The sequence below is a fragment of the Mustela lutreola genome, chromosome 18, assembly GCF_030435805.1.
Source record: "Mustela lutreola isolate mMusLut2 chromosome 18, mMusLut2.pri, whole genome shotgun sequence".
NCBI classification, from domain to species: domain Eukaryota; kingdom Metazoa; phylum Chordata; class Mammalia; order Carnivora; family Mustelidae; genus Mustela; species Mustela lutreola.
The window spans coordinates 13,814,098-13,832,643 of NC_081307.1; positions in this window are offsets into that span (position 1 = coordinate 13,814,098).

Consider the following 18,546-nt stretch of genomic DNA (forward strand, 5'->3'; position numbering starts at 1 on the left):
TGAAGCAGAGAGTTGGTTCTTTCCCTCTTGGGGTATTTTAGCATGTTAATGTTTTTTAGCTAATATTCATTATGTGCATAATATGTGCCAGGCACCATTCCAAGCGCTTTAGAACAATTATCACAAGTGACTTTTACAACAAAGTAATAAGCTACTTACTCTTATCTGTCATAAAAATAATGATCAAAATAATTTCACAGGTTAGAAACCTGAGGCCCTGATGAATTAAATGGCTTTCTTACGATTATACCATTAGTAGGTTGAAGAGATAAAACACACAACCATGAGAGACTATGGATTCTGAAAAACAATCTGAGGGATTTGAGGTGGGGGGGTGGGAGGTTGGGGGAACTAGGTGGTGGGTATTAGAGAGGGCACAGATTGCATGGAGCACTGGGTGTGGTACAAAAACAATGAATACTGTTATGCTGAAAATAAATAAAATATAAGAGCTCAAGGAATCACAATGGATATTAAAAAAATCCTGAAGCATATGAAAGCAAAAATAAAGATACTGAAACTTATGAAACTCAGAAAAAACAACAACAACAACAAAAACACACATCATGCATGACTGTCATCAAAGGTCAAAGCCTAGACCTTTATGACATGCTCCACAGGTTCTTTTTTAGTCGCTTTTTTTTTTTTTTTTTTTTTTTGGAGGGGCCATTCTATCTTTCTTTAGATCTCACCAAAAGAGAAGCATATGGTAACAATCATCTAATTAAAAACAATCAGTGCTTTTCCCTTTGACCTATGGTTTAGGTGAGGGGGTCAGCATGCTCAACATATTAGGAGGGGAAAAAACCATAGTAGCCCTCTCCCTATCAGAGAACAGGAGAGAGACCTAACTGTTTTTCCCTATTCTCAAGGGAGGAAATGGATGAGCAAAAGTACATTGGAAATATCCTCTATGTGAATGGAATCCAAACTCTAAAACATACAGCATTTATAAAAACCTTACCTAAGACAGAGAAATAATACAAATCCCAAGAAACATAGGCAGGAACCAAAAATTAAATTTGCCAGAAGGAAATATGAACCCATAACATCTGGAGAAACAATTTAATACTCAGATATGGCATTCAAAGCAAAGGAACATTTGGGAAAGAGCAAATGCCACAAATGATTCTTCATTCATATCTATTGTGGTTCAAATTTTATAAAATTAGCCAGCAAGATGCCTTGAAAAAAACCAGTGGTGGTTTTAGGCTATTATTGCTATACACCGAAGAAAACATAAATTTCAGAAAATTGGGGGAATTATAAAATGTCATACAGTATGTTGGCTCCAAAACAGATACCAGTTTCTCAGTTGTTCTGCCTCAAAACATCAAAACAACTTATCCACTTAAGTAACATCTACCGATGCCAGACTCTAAAGGGTTTAGAGTAGCTAATTATTTGTAATTCCTCAGGGAAGTTGTTTAGAAAGCAACAATCACAAAATCATTGAAGGTGGTTAATCAAGGTAAACAAAGGAAGAAACAATGAACATTTAAAATCACTGTGAAATACCTTGCCATATGATTATATTGCACATGGAATGCTAGTCAATGAAGAATTATCTAGTAGTTCCTGGAAACTGTATCACTTGCTGGGATTTCTGACCTCAATAAGCTCACAGCTTTCAAAATTAAAGAAATTTCATTAACACTGTCAACAAATGATCTTTTAAACTTTTCAGTAGGTATCCAACAAATTAAACAGTTAAAATGCATCTTTTTAAAAATTTTATCTATTTATTTGACAGACAGAGATCACAAGTAGGCAGAGAGGCAGGCAGAGAGAGAGAGAGAGAGGGGAGGAAGCAGGATCCCCACTGAGCAAAGAGCCAAATGTGATGCTCCAGCCCAGGACCCTAAGATCACGACCTGATCCAAAGACAGAGGCTTTAACCCACTGAACCACCCACCCACCATAGTTAAAGTGTATCTTTGTCTTTTAACTTTTAGCTGAAAATAAACAAGTTGACTAGAGCTACTACTTGCATATTCAGTAGTAATGATATGTCTTTGACTATGATAATAGGATCCTTGTATCACTAACCAAACTCAAAAGAATTCTGCTCACAGGACCCATACTGGCCAGGAATTTCCACCTTGAACTCACTATTTAATTATCCAGTCTACACACCTGTCCCAATGGACCTGCAAGGCAATCAGTCCTAGTCAGCTACAGTATGGTGAAGGCCAACTGACTACAGAGGACAAGAGAGTAGATCCTAGAGAGATGCTTTGCTAGGGAAGATGCAAGTGAAATATTTATGATGAGGTCAAAAGAGAGACGTGGGTTGTGTAAGATATCTTACCATATCTTTCATACCTGACAAGCCTATAAATAAAAATGAGAAGATTAACAGGTAGGAGTGGTGAAGGAATGATATATGTATAATAAGACATATATCCAGTTTTTGGAAATATGGAAGAAGGGAACAAAATGTAGTAAAGAAAAATTTAGGTGCACTATCACGAGCAGTGATAGGATAACAGGAAGTAAAATGTCTTAGTTCTGCAATTTATAACCATGTCTTAAAAAATATTTTCTGCAAAGAATGTTATTTATGATAGAGAATAAGTCCAACAATAAGGAAACAATTAAATAGACATCCACCTTAGAAAGAACAGGTACCATTACGAAATGTCATACACACACACACACACACACACACACATGGCTTATCAAGAGTTACAATGACATGAAAAACATGCGTATAATTTAAGTAGAAATTTTAAGACAATATTGAAATGATGAATGATCCTCATCATGTAGAAAAGTATATAAAAATTTTTAAAAATTTAGAAGTTAACTGTGGTTATTAACAGAGAGAAATACAGCTATTTTTTTTTCTGATTGTTTTTTTGTATTTATGCATAAAAAATATTGTTTTCATTATAATGAGCCTCTGAAAAGTTCTCAAATGGGAGAGTAATCACTCTAAGTAAAAAAAAAAAAAAATCATTTTGAGGCTTCCATTTTAATTGAAAGATAAAATAAATTTCACTTTACTTCCCAAGGACCTAAGTTCTTTATGACAACATCCTCTTACTCTGTCTCATACCCAGAACCAAGTTTAAATGTCTACAGAGTAGTCAATAAAACGTTGAAGCGGAATTTAAGAAATACCAAGAAAGGCCTCTTACACACACTCCTCTTCAGTAGAGCCCAAAATCATATTCTGCTTTTTGTCATACAATCAATTATTGCTAAAGCTGTCAAGTGCACTCTTTGCTATGGGAATATAACATTAAGTAGGAACTTCTATTATTCAGAGTTAATTTGTTTAATAAACAATCATACTGAGGGAATAGGAGTTTTAAAAATGTGTGTTGGTAAAAGGCAAAGATGCAAATCATATAACATTCCAACTTTTAAAATCCTTCAACGGCAGTATTTCTAATTTCAGTTATCACAGAGTAGCTTGTATCATACTATATTTGCAGCAACAACAATGAATGCTGGAGGGAGGAAAATATTTGAAGGCATTGGAGAATGATTACAGCAGCTAGAACTTGAGGGATCAAGATCTGGAAAGAAGGGAAACGCATTTCACTTGAGACAATTGACTATTCATAAGCAATGTATGGTAAAGAGGAAGAGCAGAAAACTGTTGCTCAGAGCTTTCAGCAGTATCAAGGACAGGGAAACAAAAATTGGGGGTTTGGGACCCATAAGGAAAAACACGCAGTCTTTCAGTCAAGACTCTGAAGGGCTGTCTCCTAAAAGAAAGGGGAAACCAAAAAGAGCAAACTCTCATAAAGACTGAAATGCAACCTTGAATCACTTCAGTTCCTTTTTGGATCAAGCTAACCCCTCCCTATTTCAGTACCATCCAGAATAAAAGACAATCTTTTCTGGGAAAATATGTCACCATCCACACCATAAAAATATTTTTATACACAATGACTGATACCCAATCCAGAATTACAAACCATGCCACAGACAAGAGCAAATCTCTGAAAACCAGAAGAAAAGATGGTAGTAATGAACCTAACAGGTGGCTTAAATATAGCAATTATATACAAACATTAAAACAAATAACTGCTGACATCTTTTGTGATTCTGTACAAATTTTAGAATTATTTGTTCTAGTACTATGAAAAATGGTATTGGTATTTTGATAAGGATTGAACTAAATCTGTAGATTGTTTTGGGTAACATGGACATTTTAACAATATTAATTCTTCCAGCCCATGAGCACAGAACGTCTTTCAATTTGTGTCCATGTTTCTTACAGTTTTCAGAGTAGAGATCTTTCACTTCCTCAGTTAAATTTATCCCTAGGTACTGAATTTTATTAGTTTTAAGTTTTTTTGATGGACTTTTTAGGTTTTGTTTTTGTTTTTTGTATAGTATCATGTCATCTACAAATAGTGACAGTTTTACTTCTTCTTTATCAATCTGGATGCCTTTTATTTCCTTTTCTTGTCTGACAGCTGCACCTAGGACTTCCAATACTATATAGGATAAGAGTGCTAAAGTAAACAACCTTGCCTTGTTCCTGATCTTAAAGGAAAAGCTTTCAGTTTTTCACCACTGAGCATGATTTTAGTTGTGGGTATGCAATATATGGCCTTTATTATGTTGTAGTATGTTCCCTCTAAACCCAATTTGTTGAGAGTTTTATTATTAACAGATATATTTTGTCAAATACTTTTTCTACATCTGTAACTATCTTGAGAAAGAATAAAGCTGGAAGTAACCCAATCCTACATTTGAAGATAAATTACAAAGATGTAGTAACCAAAACAGTATGATACTAGCACAAAAATAGACATTTTGAAAAATGGAACAGTATAGAGAGCCCATTTACAAACCCATGCTTATATAGTCAATCTATGACAGAGGAGGTAAATATATAATGGGGAAAAGACAGACATCTTCTCAATAAATGGTATTGGGAAAACAGGATAGCTACATGCAAAAAAAAAAAAAAACTGGAAATGAACCACTTTTTTAAAACCATACACAAAAATAAACTAAAAATGGATTAAACATCTAAATATAAGACCCGAAACCATAAAACTAAAAGAAAATAAGAACAGCAATCCCTTATTTATCAGCCTTAACAATATATTTAGAACATGTCTTCCCAAGAAAGTAAAAAGAAAGCAAAATTAAGCTATTGGAGCTACAGTAAAATAAAAGTTTTTGCACAGCAAAGGAAACTGTCAACAAAACAAAAAGGCAACCTAATGAATGGGAGAAAATATTTGCAAATGAATCTCTGAAAAGGAATTAATATCTAAGATATTTAAAAGACTAATACAACTCAATACCAAAAGAAATCCAACAACCTAATTAAAACATGGGCAGTAGTAAATACCACTACTGTTATTTACCCAAAGAAAATAGAAACACTAATTTGGAAAGACACGCATACCTCTATGTTTACTGTGGCATTATTTACAATAGCTAAGATATGGAAGCAACCCAAGTGTCCGGTGATGAATGGACAAAGATAAAGTATGTGTGTGTGAATATATACATATGTAAATATATATGCATAATATATTTATAGCATTATATGCATATAATAGAAAAGGAGAAAGACTGAACATCAATAATCTAAGCTTCCAACTAAAGAAGTTTGAAAAAGAATGGAAAATCAAACTCAAAGTAGAAAGAGGAAAAAGAGGGACGCCTGGGTGAATCAGTGGGTTAAAGCCTCTGCCTTCAGCTCAGGTCATGATCCCAGGGTTATGGGATCGAGCCCCGCATCGGTCTCTCTGCTTGCTGAGGAGCCTGCTTCCTCCTCTCTCTCTGCCTGCCTCTCCGCCTACTTGTGATCTCTCACACACACTCTTTCTCTCTCTCTGTGAAATAAATAAATAAATAAACCTTAAAAAAAAAAAAAGGGAAAAGAAAGAACAGAGCATAATCAATAAAAAGAAAATAAAGCACTGGGTGTGGTGCATAAACAATGAATGCTGGAACACTAAAAAGAAATAAAATAAAATAAAATGAAAAAAAAAATAAAGAAAAGAAAGCCAGCAGTTAATTTTTAGAAAAGATTGCTGTATTTAATAAACTTTCATAAGCCTGATTTAAAAAAATTATATGGCCAATATCAATTATATGGCCAATAACAAATGGCCAATATCAGGTGTAAAAATAAAAGGGACATAAACAGAGATCCCACTGGTGTCAAAAAGATAACATAAGAAATAAATTTATGTCAATAAATTTGACAGATTGAATAAAATGGATAAATTAAAACCCCAAATTAAAACTAGCATATTTTCAGTATTATTCATAATAGCCAAGATAAGGAAGCAACCTAAGTGTTCACTGATAGAGGAATGGAATATGGGGTATACAGTGGAATATTACACAATCAAAACAAGGATGAAATCTTGCCATCTGTGACAACATGGATGGACCTAGAGGGTTTTATGCTAAGTGAAAAAAGTCAGACTAAGAAAGATAGATATCATATGATTTCACTCATATATGGAATCTAAAAAACAAATGAATAAACAAACAGCAGAATGAGACCTATAAATAGAGAATGCACTAATTGCTGCCGGGGGGGTGGGGATACAAGGATGGGCAAAATGGGTGAAGGGGAGTGGAAGATACAGAATTCCAATTACGGAAAGAATATATCATGGGAATAAAAGGCAGAAATTAGGACATACAGTCTACTTTCTACATAGTCTCCCACATTCAGCAAACAATCACATCTTCTCAGAAACATCAGCATTTTGCAAGATCAGATTCCATTTCCCTCCTCCATGTTTCCTCAGTTCTACGCAAGCCTTTATCTCACTCTGTTATTATTACCTATTTTTCTCTTTGCCACTGAGCCACAAGCTCTTTTAAGACAGAGTAATTACCTGTTTACCTTTTTTTAAAAGTTTTAATTCCGGTTAGTTAAAATACAGTGTTATGTTAGTTTCAGGTATACAAGTAGAGTGATTCAACACTTCCAAACATCACCCAGTGCTTATCATCCTCTTATCTCCTAATACCTGGCACTTAGCAGGCATTCAAAACTGGTGGGATCAATGTTGAATTACTGAGTGAAATGAACTGTCCAAAATCTTCTAGATAATTATTAATAGTCTGGACTAGAAGGTCATCTCTTTACTCCCACCTAGTCCAGTTAGCTACCTAACCACACAACCTACCACCCCTTTCCTCTCTGTTTTTCTGGCTTATTAGTTCCAGATATTGGTCAATGGCACACATCATAAAGTCCAGAGGTGTTAGCTTTTATTCTAACAAGGACACATATCAATGACTTTATGGCTTATACTATACCATACGATCTATTCCAATGGTGAAAGAGAGGTAAATAAAAGCTATTTAACCATATAGTCCACTGAGTAGAAAATCAAGTAAGATTGTTATATGTGTGCATCTTTTTCCAACTACAAAATCAATGACATCATGTTGGTAACATGAAAACAGTCATAATGAGAGTATTTATGCCATGACAAATGCTACAAGCCAGAATTTTTTTCTTTCTTTCCTTTTTAACTTTTTTTTTTTTTTGAGGGTTGGCTATTAATCATTTAGCATACCAATGGCTGTTAACTTACTCAAACACCATATGGGGTACACTCAGACTTTCTGATGGCTGTCATAGCTCATCTCACTGCCTCTGCTTATTGACCACCATGACCATCGTATTAACAACCAAGACAATAACAAAGTAATTATAAGTTAATATTTTGGAACTAAGCTTCCTATTCCCATTCTGCCAGGTTTACCTGCCCATGATTTAGTTAGATACTGTCAAGAGGTCATTAGAATGTTTTTTTTTTTTTTTTTTCCTAATCAACACTGAAATTCTGGGGCCTGCATTTTAGTGGAAATATCCTAAAAACAAGATTGCTGCTTGAATCACTTAGGAGATGGTAAGTAATCATGATGTGTATTTGGGGAAACATCAACTGTAAGACTTCTTTGCCCTCATAGAATAAAAAAAAATAAAAAACCAAGAAAATTAGCAAAGTCTCAAATAGAAGGGACATGCATATTACAGACCACTTTATTTCTTAGTTTAGGATTTAGATGAGATGGAAATTGATCTATCAACATCTCCATAATTGCAGGCAATACCACGGAATAAAATTCTGAGTGTTCACCAATCATATTTTGGTGCTGAACACTTCATGCAAGCAGCTGTTAATGATGCCAAATATAGCTTTCACAGCATGCAAAATAAACTAATGACCAAGCCTACATTTTAGATTTCAGAGATATTCTTTCTTGGTGCAATTAATCCTATATTCTGCAGAGATCACAGTCTGCTGATCCACGCAGAGGTCAGAAGGAAGGATTGTTTAGGATGTCAAGGGTCTACCTAGCATGTTCTTCCTGTTGCCCAAATTAGAGTAACCAAGGTCTTTTTTTTGGTGTATAAAAATAAATCTATGCAAACATTTTCTATCGCCCAAGGTTTTTTTCACATTCCCTGGGTGTGATCATGAAAAGGAACCTCCTTGGGATCCTACAGGATGGGTTTGAGAGACAGCTGGAGTATTTCAATAAACTGGCACCAATCACTGAGGCAAACAGTGGAGAACACAGCTGACCATACACATCACTCTGGGTGACAGACATTATAAGCTGGGCAAATTTGGCTTGTTAGGCATTATATTGTGGTGACTCTCAGGAAATGGTGAGATTTGTGCTTAGTTATGCCTTCATATTTTAAGAATTTATGTATTTAACATATAATAGAAAAGCAGTATTTAGTAATGGGTAATTTGGAATCACTGTCACATGCCTCAGTGGGGAGGTATTATACAATTGCATACCAGAAAATCTCACACAGTTTGATTTCCCACTAATTACTTAAAGATTTTTCCTGTAAGCTTAGCAGGACCAAGACTTCATATACTTTTACAACATATAAAAACCTGAGAAAAGCTTTTGCAACATTCTGGGAAGAAAGCTTTCAGGTACCTGATTTTTATGCCTATATATCTATATCCATATGTACTTTATTTTTAAATAAAAGTCAATAACTGAGTCTTTACTACTTACCAAATGCTGTAACAGCTTGTTTTTATCTGCATTATCTAGAATATCCTCACAATAACCCTATGAGATATGCAATATGACGTTCAGTGTTTTACAGATGAGAAACAGGCAAAGCATCTTGCCCAAGGTCATAAAGACAGTGAGTAGAGGAGCCTGGATTTGAACTCAGGCAGTCTGTCTCCACAGTCTGGGATCATAGCCATAGTGACAGAAGGTTTCTCAGGAGCCAGATGGGCTCTGAGCAAGTCTGCAGAACTACTTGGAGTCATTCAGAACAAACCAGGTTACATCAGAGTCACATCACAATTTTTGGCAACAGAGCAATGCCAGACAATTCCATGTGTTTTGGATTTGGGTACTACTGAATGAAACATACCATGCATTCATTAATAGTAAGTATTTATTTCTATAAAATATCTATCAACATATTCTTTCAGAATTAAAATACTCAACCTAAAATACTTTTTATTTATTCAGAACACATACATACATTTATTAAAATTTAAAGCACAAAGGTAGCTCCAATCAGTGACAGTAATTCAAAATACATACTGACATACTTTGAAAGAATGCTAATAGGGTAACACAATTCTTCAAATCTTCACTAAGCAATATAAAAACAAACTACCAAATCATGTCAAATTTCTCTTTTTAAAATTCCAACATCATCTCTACAATATTTCCCATATATTTGATTACTGAAATCTTTTGTTGGGTTAACTTTAATAAAAGCGTATTTAACTCAAGAACAACTAAGCACATGTATTTAGTAACCCAACTAGTTTGCCCCATTCTAGCAGGGGCCATGAGATAAAGACTGTCCAGATATCTGCATTTAGTTTTTTTATATAAAACACATACCCCAAAAGCTCTCAATTTCAAATTATATTTAGTATTTTTTTCTTCCCTATCCCACGACACTTAGTATTGCTTCTAAGACACCATCCTATCCCACCTTGTATTTCACAGGCTCGTATATTTATCTTGTTTCTTCTACTGAATTATAAGGTCACTGAGAATAAGAACTATCTTGCTCATCTCTCTTGCCCCTGAGGTAAGTAGCAGTATGCCTTGTACGATAGTGCTCAATGTTGTCCAGACAGCTCTGTGAACTGAAGTGTGAAATCAGATTAACACTAAATCATCCATTTATCTTCTGAAATATTTTGATATTACTAATTGGGGAAGTTTCTGTAATGTGTCAAATTTTGAGAGCTGCCTCCTTAAAATCTATTTGGAGCAGGATTTCCTATGAATAAATAAATAACTGTCACTGTAATAAAATACACAAACACATGCACATTTTCAAAATATAGAATCTCATACTAAAGACTGTTGACTTCTCTTGGATCTAATATTTTAACGCAAGATTGTAGAAAAAAATGAAAAAAAAAAAAAGATGACAACCCCTTCTTTCTTTCTTCATTTTATCTGGTTAGAGAATCTAAATAAAATGAAATACTCAAAGAAAGCAAAACTGGATCCTATGTGTTTCTTCAAATAATATAATAAATATTTAGAGAAAAAGGAAAAAAAAATAGACTAAATGGTACTGGGCCTATTATTCAAGTTTTCATGAGAATATGCTTGCAGACATTATAGAAAACACTAGAACAGTTTGTCTATCTCCTGGACTATTTTCCACTTGGGAGATATCAAAACTATTAGAAGAAAGTGAATAATCAATTAATGCCTCCCTATGTTCTTGGACACTTCCATTTGCTGTGAAATGTGCTGGAAATAGCAAAAATAAAGCTCTAATTTCAGCATATGTTTGGTAGAGAAGAGCAGTCATTTTAAAAATTCTTATTAAAAACATCTTTACTATTAATATGTTTCCTAAAAAGAAATTATATTTTATAATAGAAAGGGGCATTAAGGCAAGATCAAAACCCAGATATAGATATAGATATATGTGCATAATATAAATACGAAGGAAATGTGTAAATTAAACTGGCAAAATATGTCATCTCCAATGAGCTGCTAAACATTATAACCTATTCTATCAAACATGTCATTGGTACTAATGGCCTTTTTGGATTAGGAATCTATGAAACAGCTTGTAAAAGATATAAAATGAGCATATATTTATAGAGATGAATTCTGTGTACTTTTATAACTACCTTGCAATATCGCAGGTGTAAGATTGTGAAATATCCAATTTAAACTAAAATGGTTCATGGCTATTAATATTTAGGTTCTCTGTAACTATTTTGGCACTGCTTACCCAAGTGTGGCTAAGATATAACTCTCAATTTCTATCTGTTCTTTCAGAGGAATAATATGGTCAGTAAGGAAAGGGTAAGCTGACAGAGCTCAGTGTGAGGGGGATGGTTTCAAAACTATAACTTACACAAGATTCCCCAAGGAATTAATGTAGAGATGAATGTACCAGAGCTGACATGAAGATGAAAACAATATTTTATACAGTTCTGTCAGCAAACCATGTGCCTGCCATTGTAATTTATGGTCTTAGCTATTTTGCCCTTAGCAAAAATAACTATATACAATGTAAGCAATTATTTGGTTATTGAGCAGTATTTTAAATAGAAGTGTTTTTAATTAAAATTAACTAAAAGCAGAGTTTTTGAATCACTAGCTTCCAGATGAATGACAGGTATTACAACTCTCCAGCAATAATTTAAAATATATAATGCTCTCAATTTCTAAGTGACTGTAAGCTACTTCATACAAGGGACAATATGAATAAAACTAATTGCTTTGGAAATTCAATAAATTATAAAAATATATTTAAAGAAATTGTTTTGACATTTTTAACACACAGGTAACTGAAAATTGTGGGAAGTTTATAGTTGACACCATATGAAGACCCTTGGAAAAAGTAAGCAAGGCTAAAAAGAAACCATCATCAGACAAGCCACGAAATATATTTCATTATGCTGAAATTCTGACCAGGTTTTGGACAAATAATTGAACTGCAATAGAAAATAAAGCTCTAAGACACTAGGCCTTCATCTTTTTAGATGGCATATACCCCCAAAAACTTGAAAAGAAATTATTTGATGAAATGATAAATACTCAGATTGGAATAAATTGGTCTTATTTCAATTAAGTTATTTTATTAGCTGTTAATATTTTTGTGAACATGAACTCAACACTATGTCCAGATCCCTTAAAAGTCTCTCTTTCAGTGCTCCCAAAGCCTCGAGAATTTACCATTCCATATACAGTGTGTACCACAAGAAGATCTACAGTGGATGGAAAGTCAAAATTCAACAGAGACTAGATAACTCATATCTGGCATGAAGCATGTTGCTGCATCTAGTAACTTTCAAAAATTACATATATATCCTCTCAAACATTGAAAACTTCAGCACCAGTCATCTTTAAAATATTGGTCAGAAAAAAACCTCATTTGGAAATTTACTGTTTTTTAGTATAAATCCAAAAACTACACAGGATTTTAAAGGGTAAAACTTATGTAAAACTGAGAGAGTGAAAAAGTGACATATAGTGATGCTAAGAGTGTTTTACTGGAGTTTTCATACTAAGAAAAATTTAATTATATCTGAGAAACAGTGGCTGGAAAGTCATAAAAGAGTTTTGCTACCTACAAGTACCAATATCTAAACATCTGAAAAGAGACAGAAAAATCTCCTCCAAGAAGAATATCCACTTCAAATTAGATTCCCATTTAGGGAGAAAAGTCAAGGTGCTAGAGGTCATACTCCCTTTGGCCAAAAAAAGCAAAACAAAAAAAATAGTGCTTAGAAATGGGGAGGAGAGATGTTTTAGTCAAAATTCTAATTAGTAGGTTGTTCTCACATAAGTTGGGTTTGATGATTTCCTTGTTTGCTCTTCAACCTTTGCTGAAGAAACCACCTATCTTCCAACCCAATGTAGTTTTGGAACTCAAGGAAAATGGAAACTCGGTTAAAATGACAATGGTGTTCCTGAGGGTTAATGGATGGTTTAAAAAACTGAACTTAATGTCCTGTGCAAACTGGGTTTCTAACAACCTCTCAGATTCTTTCAGTATATAGACAGCACAAAATCTGGAAGGCACCATGGTATAATGAGGGGAGGAAATTAAGTTTTGAAAGGAGAAAAGCCCAAGTGGGAAGGAAGCCTGCCTTCTTTGATTCTTTTCAGGTTGACTTATGCTCTCTCCCGGTGACCACAGACAGTGCTGAGCATACTGTCTTCTACTGATAAACTATTATAATTTTCTATGTGTTTGTCTTCTTCAGTAAGTTTTGAGGCCTTTAAGAACAAAGACCATATCTTATTCTTCTTTGTAACCCTGGATGGCCTGGCTTCCAGAAATTGCTAGATATGTATAAATATTGCATGAAAAGCAAATAAACATGTTGAACTTAGGTAAACTACTCAACTTCTCTAAGCCGTTCCCTCAAAAAAATAGCCATCCCCCCAAGAAAAACAAGAATAAAATATCCATTTTGGATTTTCTTCTAAAGATCATGAGAAAATATCTACAAAGTAATATGGCAGATGGTGAGTGGCCAGCAAATGCACTTCCCATTCCTTCCTCCTACTCTGAAAAAAATACCTCAATAAAGACAGCAGTGAGCACCTGTTCTGTTATAAATAGGACAGAGAAGATGGATGCAATGATCTTTCCAAGGAATGGAGACTGTTTTATACCACAGTGGCTCATGCAAAGCTTCAAATATAGACCTACCTAGGTTGAAATCATGGTTTTATACCACTCTAACTGTAGGAAACTGGGAAAGTTAACTAGTCTCCCTAAATCTCAGTGTCCTAATTAGCAAGGGAGGAATAATACCCACTTTCAAGAGAGTCTGTATGAAATTAACAGTAAAATGCCTGAATAGAGCTATTACAGAGATTAATTTTAAGTGCCTGATAAATGGTGGCTCAATCTAGCTAACCGCCTATTATCAAAGTCCTATAATAGCAAGAAGACGAGTTTCATATAACCTATGCAGAAATAAACCACAAATATTTTAAAAAGAAAAACAAGTACCAGCACACGTGAGGCTTAAAAAGCACAATTAAGATAATGAGAAGTAGATTTAAGTGGTGGCATTCCTCTTGCAGATACGATAAAAATGCAGGCTTCTCCATTCCATGGATACTTGTTTCCCTTTCTGGAGGGGGAATACAGAGGAGGAGGCAGGAGAGAGAACAACAAATGCCCACTGAAATAGTTGGACTTTTTTTTTTTCTTTTCTTCTCTTACAAAGAACATCTCCCAAATAACAGGCAAACTTCATTCCAGTCTTTCGCCTGTGTTCCAAACCAAGAAATGAACATTTCTAAAGCTCTGCAGGCTTTTCTGAGTCATCCTACTGCACGGCACATCCAACTTCTCTAAGACAGGTCACCCCCCTTTGCCTGTGGATGCTCCCTCACCCGGCCTGGTCCTCTCCTGGATTTCATCCCCAGAGCAGCTGCCTCCTGGGCTTCCATACCAACAGCCGCCTGCACTTCCATCTGCTCCTCTGCCTAAGCTCTGTTAGCTGTCATCTTTCCTGGCTACCCACCAACTCGCCCACAACTCCTAGATAGTAAATAGATCTGTACCAAAAATTAAGGTGGTGCGTCTAAAATTAAAAAGCTGATGAGAAAGAGTTATCAATCATAAACACATTAGCACATTTTATTTATAGTGTTTACGGTTGAAGAAGGACTTTTCTCTCCATGACTGCATTTGGCCCTGTGCTTACACCCAATCCACTACTGATAATAATAATAAAATGCCATTTGTTGAGTGTCTCTTATACGGCGTAAGCCAAGTCAGTTTCACCTTTACAAGCCTGTCAGGTAGGCCAGATCATTACCATTTCTGATCAGGAAACTGGGGTTCAACGGTGGTTAAGTGATGTGCCCAGGTTTTAGCAACCAGTAACAAAAGGAGCTGGGATTTCAAACCAAGTCTCTGATTCTTAGTTCATTATTCTTTCTCCTTCCCTAGAAACTAGGAAGTCACAAACCAATTACTGAAATCACACATATCTGCAGAAATCAAGAGACTTTATAGCTTGATGTTTAACTAGAAGTCCTACCCCGTGTTTAAATATATCACTTCGGTGCCCCTTTGAACGTCATTCTGCCTCATTATCATAGCACACACAACAAACACAGATTGCTCGTGAAATGGAGTAAAGTAAGATCAACAGGATCATCAAAGGTCAGTGAAGAAAGTTACTTCAAGATCCTTGAATGCTGCGAGAATGGTGATGTGAGCCCTGTCAGTAGATGTGCCTTCACTACGGACTTCTCAGCCAGCAGCGCTCAAGGCAGCCACCCACTCCCTTCTGCTTACAAAATCCTCTTCTCTTTGACAACTCCACTTTCCCTTGATTCACCTCCACATCACTGACGTTCCTTCACAGCCTGACTTTATGTCTTGTACCATACTTTATCTATAAAATCAGAGTTCCTCAAAAGTTTGATCCTAGGGGCGCCTGGGTGGCTCAGTGGGTTAAGCCTCTGCCTTTGGCTCAGGTCATGATCTCAGGGTCCTGGGATTGAGCACCACATCGGGCTCTCTGCTCCTCAGGAAGCCTGCTTCTCCCTCTCTCTCTGCCTGCCTGTGATCTCTGTCAAATAAATAAATAAAATCTTTAAAAAAAAAAAAAAGTTTGATCCTAGGTCAGCTTAATGCATATCCCCAGAAATGTATGTATCACATCTATACTCAAAACTTCAAAATGTCTAAATCTTTCCTAGACTTTTGTCTACAATGGATACTTGAGATCTTTCACTTAAGGGTCTCTTGGACATCTCATAGGTAACATTTCTGAAGTGGAACTCTTGACAGATCCCACACCGAAAGCAATTTATTTCTTACCCTGTCTTCCCTCTACCAGTAAATGGTGTCACTATCTCCTCTTCAATTATTGAAGCCAGAGATTTGGGAGTCATGCTCTTCTCCTTTCTCCCTTTTAACCCTCACTCCTCACATCTAGTCCATCAGCAGTTCACCACTTCTACTTCAAAACATGTTTTGTTTTCATTCTCTTCCCTCCATCCCCAGTCCTACCCCTGAATCCATACAACCATTATCCCTTTGCTGGACTGTCACAGTGGTCTCATTCCTTTCTTCCACCCATATCAAATCAGATGGTCCTTTAAGAATATACGTCAGATTAGGGCGCCTGAGTGGCTCAGTGGGTTAAGCCGCTGCCTTTGGCTCAGGTCATGATCTCAGAGTCCTGGGATCGAGTCCCGCATCGGGCTCTCTGCTCAGTGGGGAGCCTGCTTCCCCCTCTCTCTCTCTCTGCCTGCCTCTCCATCTACTTGTGATATCTCTCTGTTAAATAAATAAATAAAATCTTAAAAAAAAAAAAACAGAATATACGTCATATTAACTCATGGCTTTCTTTAGAGCCCTTCAGATAGGCTGTCCTTGCACTTAGAAGAGGAGTCAGAAACATGATAGAGGCCTCAAAGTCTGGCATAATCTGGACCCTGCCTCCTGTGACTTGTTCAGGTTGGTTCTATAGCCCTCAATGCTCCTTCAGGTGAGTCACTGTTGTCTTTTTGCTTTCAGTTTAAATGTTATCTCTTTCCTGGCGAGGTTCCTCTCAGCCACTCTATCAAACTAAGACAGCCTCTTCTAATCTTATTATGGTAAACTGTTTCTTTCTTAACAATAATCAGAATCTGCAATTTATTAGGTAATATTTGGTCTGCATTTTAATGGTCCTTTTCTGCACCAGAATGTCATCTCTTTGAGGGTAGGGTCCTTGTTCAGTGTCTTTTCCTCAACATCAAGAGCAGTGCCTCAAGTAAGTTAGGTTCATTTAATGGAAGAATGAGAGAAGCACCAAAACAAAACAAAACAACAACAAACCATCACTGAGAAGAAGTACTAAGGTAGCTCCAAGAATAGCAACATGCCGACAAGGATTTTCCTTTCTAGGTTTAGAATACACTGTCCAACAGCAAACAGTCCCGTGAAAAGTTTCATTGAAGTTTCTGCAATTTATTGCCACTCACAACCATTTGTGTTGGCTACACATCTATTTTGAATGCGTACAGAAACAGTCACACTCTACCATAATCATTGTCTATATATATGTAAAAAGGAGGAATATGGAACAGTGCTAAAACATTCAGTCAAGAATATTACAGAAAGTCAGTTAATTCAGAGACATGATACTGAATTAAAATGAGCAATTTGTAACTATCAGTCTACATAATGTTGACCAAACTTGCCAGAAAGTACTAGAGTTTATTTATTTTCAAAGCTGTTTTATATACAGACTCTTTGCTTGGGCAACTCTAGTACATTAGTGTACAAGAGCTTTGCTGGTCCAGTTAGAGAGTCTGGTCTCTGCTAGAGAGTTAGAGAGTAGGCCTCTGCTACTTGCCTACTGGCAGTCAATGAACATCTCTGAGCCTCACTGGCTTCATCCATTAAATGTCCATGCCTCATGTACAGGGTTGCTATGATGTTCAAGTAAAACAAAACCAAAAAACAATGTACTTGAATGTCCTTGAAAACTGTAACATGTCCTATAATGGTGAGATAATATTATTATTTTATTTCTCCCAAATACTTACTAATGAAAATTGAGCATATTTTCTTGATTAGCTGAATGTAGAGACACATTTTAGAAGGTCATATGATTACTTGTTATTCAAAAATAGAATTAAGTATAGACATATCCCTATTTTGAATATTGAAAGCAAATTAACATTTGTATCTGCTATAATAGAATTCCATGAAGGACAACTTTCTACCTAACCAGGACACCAAACATACACTAAGTCAGGTGAGACGACCTACCATTGAAGTCTGGGTTACAATCAACTGTTTGTTTTATTGTTTCTACTAGGCTGGGGTATCCTCTGGAATGAGGACCAACATGGTCCTCATTTTTATATAATCTATAGGGTTTGAAAAGATACCAGCAAAAAAGGAAAAAAGAAAAAAGAAAGAAAAAGAAAAGATACCAGCACATCATGGTTCCTCAAACATAAATTGGGAATGATTCAAATAAATGAAGACTCACTATATAACCTTATTTCTCATCTTTTCTGGAAAATTGATTCTGACATTTTAAAAAATATGTTTATTGTTGGAGTCCACTACACACACCTGCCCCTTATCTCAAAATCTGTCACCAGTATTCCCTCCCGTATGTACAACAGGAGTTCTAACAATATTTCCCCAAAGAATAGATGGAGTGTCAAGCCTTAGTTATAAAATATGCTTGGAAACAGATGATCCAGAGAAGGAAAACCAGCACTTTTGATGAAATTTCATGCAACTTGTAATTTCATGCTGTTTCCTGGGCTGAAGAATTTGTATTGACTTATGAATTCACAGATTTGTATTTCAACACTTTCCTTCTCCCCCCTTCAGGGAGAGGTGCTAATGAGCAGAGAAAAGATCACTGAGTCTAGACAGTTATCAAGTTTGGAAAATTAAGTAATCCATTAATTGTTTAATTAGGTCTTTGTAGCCTTTTCTGAATGATACAGTCTCCAAATATGCATATGAATGGCTAAAATGGGGGTGGTGTGAGACAATAGGGAGGAAAATGGAAAGTGAATTCCAGAATTAGAAGGTAGTAACTCTCAAAAAGAAAA